Source organism: Poromitra crassiceps, assembly GCF_964638095.1.
Source record: "Poromitra crassiceps genome assembly, chromosome: 15".
Taxonomy (NCBI): Eukaryota; Metazoa; Chordata; class Actinopteri; order Beryciformes; family Melamphaidae; genus Poromitra; species Poromitra crassiceps.
This window is the reverse complement of record NC_139634.1, coordinates 1,692,310-1,701,175: the sequence shown is the minus strand read 5'-3', so window position 1 is coordinate 1,701,175 and position 8,866 is coordinate 1,692,310.

Genomic DNA, 8,866 nt, shown 5'->3' with positions numbered 1-8,866 from the left:
TTATTTGATACGACAACAGAGTGTGTGTTTCTCTACGAGTGTTCGGGATGTTGGTAAACAGACAGCTTCTACAGCTTCCCGGGTGCAACTGCCGTGGGTTTTAAACAGCAGTTCAATGTGAAACCATATGCCCTCTTTGAACTGTAACTGCTCCTTCATACTTTAAGCTAGACACTGCATTTAAACTTTAATTTATCGTTGGTACTGTTTGAGGAATCGCAGTTTGCGTTTTATGCTTTTTTCCCCCCAGCCTTTATGGGAGCATATGGAGCCAGCCTTGAGCGCGTCTCACTCTAGCAGGCTGTACTTTTGACTAAATTCAGACATTTTTAAACTAGTTCACACAACTTTAACACTACATATTATACAACTTTAACACTACATATTATACAACTTTAACACTACATATTATACAACTTTAACACTACATATTATACAACTTTAACACTACATATTATACAACTTTAACACTACATATTATACAACTTTAACACTACATATTATACAACTTTAACACTACATATTATACATACATATTAACATACATACTTTAACATATATATTATACATTGGACGCTTTAGCTACTTCTGCTCTCAGTCAAAATGTCAAAATATAAGCGATCTGATGTACAGTTTTTGAGATGTTAACATTTGGCACAGCTTTTCAGCTTTATTTCATAGAATTTAACTGCTGCAGTGGCACCCGGAAGTCATGGCCCTCTATCTTCCCAAAAGCGCTAATTTAGCGTTTGCGCTCGTTTAACGTTTAACGTCCCCACCATATTTCTGGGCTGTTTTAACTTAGAAATCAGGGAGGTCACGTCTACCAGACAATTATATCACTTTTAAACAGTTACATTTCTGTATAAATCATTACAAGTATGCTCCCGTGAGGTGGGGATGCTTTTTTTTGCTGCTGCGCAGGGGAGCAAAACTCGGCCGAACACCTGGCGGACGGCGCAAGGCGGACTGCTATCTTCCATGCCTTAAGGTACGCGCAAACAGGTGCGCAAGTGCTATTAGGGGATAGCGCCTTTCGGAAGATAGGGCCCGTTATGTAGCATCTGCATTTGGAGAAAACTAAGTTCAAAGGCAAATTTTCTCAGATCCGGCTACGCGTTTTAGATCACTTCAATAATTATACGCTTACCCCTCCCACAAACTAGTCTAGCTCAAATGAGTCGCAAAAATAAAATTGACCTATTCGTCATCCTACCAAACTCTTCTCCACTTTTTTCCTTCTTTTTTGTTTGTTCCTCTCTAATTAATCTTGTATGTGAACCAAATTTGTAAAAAAAAAAAAACTTCACACGTGTGGTAACTCGCACATATGAAAATGTAATATTATCTTTGTACTTTTTTGTTTGTTAGTTTGTTTTATTAGTTTTTTTTATCTATATCATTCTTTCTACAATATTCTACAAATATGGAGGGTTTTTGGTACGGGATTCAAGCCAGGCTGGGAAGTACACTGTCTCTGTTCAGCAAGTGTGGCGGTGAGTAAGGCTCTCTGACGTTAAACTGCACTGCATGGCGCACCACCTATATGGTGTCCACCAGGCCCAGTCATGTGTGGATACATCAAAAGAACAACTATTTGTAATGAAAGCCCACTGATCCCCACATAATTCTATGCTATCTATCTATGCATGTATGTATGTAAGGTATGTATGTATGTATGTATGTATGTATATATGCATGTGTGTGTGTATGTATGTATGTGTGTATGTATGTAATATATTACTTTTAGCAGTAACTCAGTAATATAACTTATTACTTATAGGATTTCAGTAATATTATACCAGTTACTTTGTCAAGTAACTGCCAGCAAGGGTCGGCTGGCAGGCAAGGTCCCTGGAGGTAGCTAGGAATACCAGATGCCCTGTGGCACTTAGAAAAATAACGCTTAGTGCCTCTGGATTACCAGGGGCACCAGTTTTGAACTCAAGTTACAAATTGAGTTACTTTTCTTTAAATCAAAGCACATATTTAAAAGAGATACAATCATTTCCTAATCAAACTGTGTGTTTTTATGCAAATAACCACTGTAGATGACAATAACAAAGGAAAAGAATAACATTTAGAATTTTGGATTGTTTACACTGACTTCAAGGCGGTTGAAATTATTTTTCGGGATGGTTCCGGGGCAGCGATGTCATTCTGCTGCTGCTGTTATTTTGGTAAAAGTAATGCAAAAGTATTGTAGTAAGTAATGAGTTACTCTGCACAGAGAGTAATATTGTAAAGTACCTTATTACGTTAAAATTAAAGTAACTAGTAATATGTAGTATATTATATTTTGAAAGTAACTTGCCCAACACTGATGTACAGTATGTATGTACTGTATGTATGTGCATGTATGTATGTATGTATGTATGTATGTACAGTATCTATGTATGTATCTACAGTATGTATGTATGTACAGTATCTATGTATGTATGTATCTACAGTATGTATGTATGTATCTACAGTATGTATGTATGTATGTATGTATGTATGTATGTATGTATGTATGTATGTATGCATGCATGTATGTATGTATCTACAAAAAAGATATGACTTGTTTATCTCCTACACTAGGTCTGGTCAGCAGGCTGAAATACATACGATACATACATAAATACAAACCGGGCACAGCCTCCATCAACAGCAGGGCTTGGCTATGGTAAGACTGAGGATCCCAATATTATGACTAATGCCAAATAATTTGACTTGCCTGCCTCCATTTGGAGCTGGATGTGTTTATAACTGGCACAGAAACATTCTCTTGGCTAATTATCACCAGAGGCTATGGGCATAGAGACTAGCTACTTCTGGAAAATAACGAGAGTGGTGGTGGTACAGTAGTGGCGGCAGCGACGCCATTCAAGTTTGTTCATGCGTTTGAAAAATTGGTGAGGGGAATTATGGTGTGTGCTCTTTAAAGTCGAGCTGAAATGAAAAGTGACTTTTTTTCTATTTTAGATCACATCCCTGGGTATTCAGTGCACCCATTTAAAAATGTATGCCAAAAAGGAAATCACAAAAATCAATTTTTCTTTAGTTTTTCACACTTTTTCAAAAGTTCATTTTTCAGGATTTCATTCGTAACTGTAATCTACAGTATGCTGACGTAACGAAGAACTAACAAATTTCTACCCTATTTCAACCAATCATAATCATGACATGACAGCTGTCAATCATTGCGAGAAGAAAATTCTGAGCAGGCAAAATGGCTGCCTAGTGCCTACATGGGCACACTTTTCTAGACCATGAATGTTAATATATTTGGCGAGTAAGTATGTAACATACAAAATAAAACAAACGGTAATGTCTTCATTTAATGTAGAATGCAAAGACATGCAAATGGCTCGTTAAACTCGCATTCCAGGAATAACGTTAACGTCCGGATGCGGAAAAGGAAGTGACGGTGGCTTTTCCGTCACTTCCGCTTTCCTTTTCCGCATCCGTTTCGGCTATTCACTAATAACGTTAACGCATAAGCACACTGCATAGAAGACGTCAACTCGTCTTACAACAACAGTGGAAAATGACTGGAAAGTCGCGGTGCAAGTTGCTATTTAGACTGTAAACAGTGGAGCACGGAGGCGGAAAAGGAAGTGACGTGGCAGGAGAGGCGCGCTGTACAGGAAGCTGGGAAAAACGGTAGGGCTGTCCCAGAGTCTATTTTTCAAATGAAAATAGACTCTGGGTTCCACGATTGCTGGCGGAGTGGCAGAACACGCTGAATCCCACTGGATTTGGAGGCAGAACACCCCATACAAGCGCCAGGATTGGCCAATGCCAACTCCAGTCCCCAGAACTGTCAAATCAAATCATCGACACGCTATGGCCCGCCTCTCAGTCTCAACCCTCTTTCATTACAGGATATTTCAGTGTTTCTCAAACTTTTTCAGACCAAGGACCACTTAACCAATAAAAAAAAACTCGGGGACCACCTAACTCCCAAAACATCCCCAAAAACTATAGGCCTACATGTACTACTTCAACTGTAAATTACAAATAACAGGCTAATTAAATGACAAATAGCATTAAGGCTGTACAATTAATCAAATTTCTGGCTTCCCACAATTATGAAAACAAGATAACCGATATAAAAAATATATACAATTTATTTTAGTCCATTTACTTTTTTTTTACATTTATTTCTCCTTTTCAGTTCAAATATATTCAAAGTTCAAAGAAAGTTTTTTCATGTTCAATAAATGCACAATGTTGCCAAAGTCAAATAGGCTATCTGTTGACATCTTAAAGTTGCATTCAGTGATGTTTTTGTGTTCAAATAAGTGTTAAATGGCTCTATATTCTGACAGCAATCACTGAAATAGTGTTTGGTCAGTAACTTGGAACTCCCAATCTACTCTGTGTCTCTCCTGCATGCAGAGTGGACCCCACTTTCAGCGCTTTCAGACAGACACGGTTCTGGTTCTGGCTCTGGCTCCGTTCTGGATTCTCAGAACCTTGGTGCTTTCTGGCGAACCAGCCCGTGTTCACACCAGTTTAAGCGGAACCAAAGTGGGAGGACATTATTCGGTAGTCCTTCTTCCGTTTATTTTTATTTTTTTAAGTTTATTAATTATTTGGTCTGCCATTCGAGTGAACCCAGCCTTGGCCCTCTCTTCTGCAAGTTCGGCATATGACTTGCTCTTTCTTGTACTGCTTTCTAGCTTTTCTTGAGATTCGGTAGATGCCCAAATCGCCACTAAACATTTGGTTTCCTCAGCAGACCACTGCAAATTATTTTTCTCTGTGTTGTCACTGCCTTCTCCTTCCTGCTCGTTTTCACAGCCTAGAATGAGACACGCCCACTGATGATGTCACGGTTCCCAAGGAAAACCAACTATTTTTTGGTTCCGCTGAGAACCAACTTTTCAGGTTCCGAACCAATTATTTTTTCGGTCTGAACGCGCCGGCCGGTTCAAATTAGGGTTCGGGAACCGGAACCGGCACGGAGCCCTGCCGGTGTGAAAGCCCTATGTGAGAACTTCAGGTTTAGTCTGGTTTATAGCACCTTCAAGACAACTCGGAACACAGGGGGAGAAACGAGCTCCGACTTGTAAAAAAATGAATTGAACGGTTGTCGAGGTCGGAATTACAGGTCGTAAATTCAGGTATCATTTCTGAGCTCCGAGTTGACGTCATCAAAGTGTTTGTTAACCAAATTTGAGGTGAAATTATGCAATATGTGTTTATATTGTTTCTATTTTGCTCTGATTATAGCAATATGTTGAATTCAACAGTTATTTCACCAATGAAATTAGCTAGATGACATTTCAAGGTATCTTTCATTTTGCTCCATTATATGTCAATATCTTGAAGGCTCTGAGATCATTCTTCAAGGTGAATGTCTGGTGAGGCTACAGCAAAATAGATACATTTATAAGGAAATAAAACAGCTTTGAAATACTGTAGTGTGCAACTCACTCAAAACACCCACTTCTGCACATATTTAATATCCAACATAACTGACACATTCCCATAAGGACATGGAGACAGATTAACTTGGGTGAGAAGGTACAATCCGATGCTGGATTTTTGAGGCCGATGCCGATATCGATATTAGGGGGTAAAACATTTCCGATATCGATATATCGGCCGATATTCTTATATTATATTGCAACACAGTCTCACAGACAATTGTAAAATAGCAACGTTTTGGACCAACGTTGCTATGTTACAATTTCGGCTCCAAAATTGTAAAATGGTAACGTTCTGAGATGTTAGGTTTAGAGTGGAGTTAAAGTGGACGGTTGAGCCGATTTTGAAGGAATTCCATCAATGTGTTCCTGAGATATTGCGTTAACGAGCATCGGATGTACGGACGGACAGACAACCCGAAAACATAACAAAAATCTAAAATCAAAACAATTATCTATTTCTAAAACAGTTTTTTTGTTCATTTGTGTATTTGCTACACTTTAGAGATGCTCAGTTTGACAGGGACTGTCACTGTTGTGAGTATTCACATCAAGGAGTCTTAACTGTGATCTGATTTGGCTGTGTTTCAGTGATGCTGATGGACAGACATTCAACAACTGCATTACCACATGGCAGACAGGGGGCGCTCTTTGTTTTCACACATTACAAACTGGGAGTTTTGGGAACGTCCATTACAGCAAAATGTCCTGACTTACTTTTCAAAGATCCTGTTTTTTCCTGCTGTGATTTCAGTGGGACTTTAAAGGGAAGAACTGTGTCATGGTAATGTCCTTCACTAAGGTGATGAACGGCTGGCTGTGTGAGAGCTGGGCCATCCATCTGGAAGTGAGATGAGCTCCATGGAGATCCTACTGTGTTCCCTGGCTCTCCTGCCTCTTCACTGGCCCGCCTTCAGCACTGGAACCACCCAGATCATCATAATCCAGCTCAATGTCCTCCTCTCTTCCTTCAGCACTGGAACCTCCCAGGTCATAATCCAGCTCAATGTCCTCCTCTCTTCCTTCAGCACTGGGACCACCCAGGTCATAATCCAGCTCAATGTCCTCCTCTCTTCCTTCAGCACTGGAACCTCCCAGGTCATAATCCAGCTCAATGTCCTCCTCTCTTCCTTCAGCACTGGGACCACCCAGGTCATCATAATCCATCTCAATGTTCTCCTCTCTTCCTTCAGCACTGGGACCACCCAGGTCATCATAATCCAGCTCAATGTTCTCCTCTCTTCCTTCAGCACTGGAACCTCCCAGGTCATCATAATCCAGCTCAATGTTCTCCTCTCTTCCTTCAGCACTGGAACCTCCCAGGTCATAATCCAGCTCAATGTTCTCCTCTCTTCCTTTAGCACTGGAACCTCCCAGGTCATAATCCAGCTCAATGTCCTCCTCTCTTCCTTCAGCACTGGAACCTCCCAGGTCATCATAATCCAGCTCAATGTCCTCCTCTCTTCCTTCAGCACTGGAACCACCCAGGTCATCATAATCCATGGCTCCATCCGAATAGTCACTACTCCTAACTCCTTTTCCTACCTTTTCCTTGACCTCGCCGGAAGTAAAACACGCAATGCTTCTCCCCTCCCCACGTAGGCTACATTAAGATCCTCCTACTTGCTAACAAATTAATGTTTCGGTCACCAGTGGCGTATTGAGCCCAGAGAAGCTTAACAAGACAAAACAAAAAATACTGCATGTTTTACTTCCGGTGAGGTCAAGGAAAAGGTACGAAAAGGAGTTAGGAGTGACTATTCGGATTCAGCCCATCTCAATGTTTTCCTCTCTTCCTTCAGCACTGGAACCACCCAGGTAATCCAGCTCTACGTTCTCCTCTCTTCCTTCAGCACTGGGACCACCCAGGTCATCATAATCCAGCTCAATGTCCTCCTCTCTTCCTTCAGCACTGGGACCACCCAGGTCATCATAATCCAGCTCAATGTTCTCCTCTCTTCCTTCAGCACTGGAACCACCCAGGTCATCATAATCCAGCTCAATGTCCTCCTCTCTTCCTTCAGCACTGGGACCACCCAGGTCATCATAATCCATCTCAATGTTCTCCTCTCTTCCTTCAGCACTGGGACCACCCAGGTCATCATAATCCAGCTCAATGTTCTCCTCTCTTCCTTCAGCACTGGAACCTCCCAGGTCATCATAATCCAGCTCAATGTTCTCCTCTCTTCCTTCAGCACTGGAACCTCCCAGGTCATCATAATCCAGCTCAATGTTCTCCTCTCTTCTTTGAGCACTGGAACCATCAAGGTTATAATAATTTGGCCCACCTTCAACACTGGAACTGCCAAAGCTATAATGAACCAGCTCAATGTTGGCCTCTCTTCCTGGGTTCTGCCTCCTGGTGGCCTAGAGAGACATGACAGCAGTCATCTCTGTTACTGGATCACACCTCTCCTCTAGCTAAAAAAAAAAAATCAGCCCATTCTCTTTCCCAACGTGTCCCATGTTGACTATTTGTCAAGTCTACACTACACTACATTATACAGTACAGTATACACTATACACTACAGTATTACACTACAATATACATAATACAATATACTGAGTGTTTGCCATGTGTTCTGTAAAGCGACTTTGAGTCTTTGAAAAGCGCTATATAAAATAAATGTATTATTATTATAATACAGTACAGTATACACCGCAGTATACACTACAGTACAGTATACACTACAGTATACACTACAGTATACTACAGTATACACTACAGTATTACACTACAGTATACTACAGTATACACTACAGCAGGGCTATTCAACTGGCGGATGAGTTTTTCTTTTTTTTTAACAATTAAACCTCATTTACTTATTACACCCGACTGGTTGTTTTTCAGATGTGATCTAGCTAAAGGGAGCTAAACAAGTCAGATGCATTATAAATGTTTTTCAGGAGATGTGTGATGTAGCCACAAGTCAGATGCATTATAAATGTTTTTCAGGAGATGTGTGATGTAGCCACAAGAAAGATGCATTATAAATGGTGTTTCAGGAGATGTGTGATGTTGCTAGCTATAGGTTCTAAACAAGGAATATGGTTAAAATGTTTACAGTAGTTTTCCTTTCTTGCTGCACTACAATGTTACAATGCTGTGAGACATATAAACACAAGAGATGCAATATTAAAAGTTTTTCATGAGATACTCAGTATTTAATACTGTGCTAGGTTCTAAACAAGAAAGAATGTTTACAGTTGCTTTCCTTTCCTGATGCACTATAAATGTTTACAATGCTGTGGTGTAGCTAAGAGAGGTCAGAATTGACCAAATTATATTTCAAATGGCTGACGTGTTGTAGAATACTTAGATTTGTTTCAAATGTGTTTACTTTTGGGGCTTTAACACAGTACCGAAATTAAGCACTTTTAAATGAAAATTAAGCAACTTTTGCAATGACGTGAAATAAAAGTTTTGAAAATTGTGGGGGCGGCGGCGC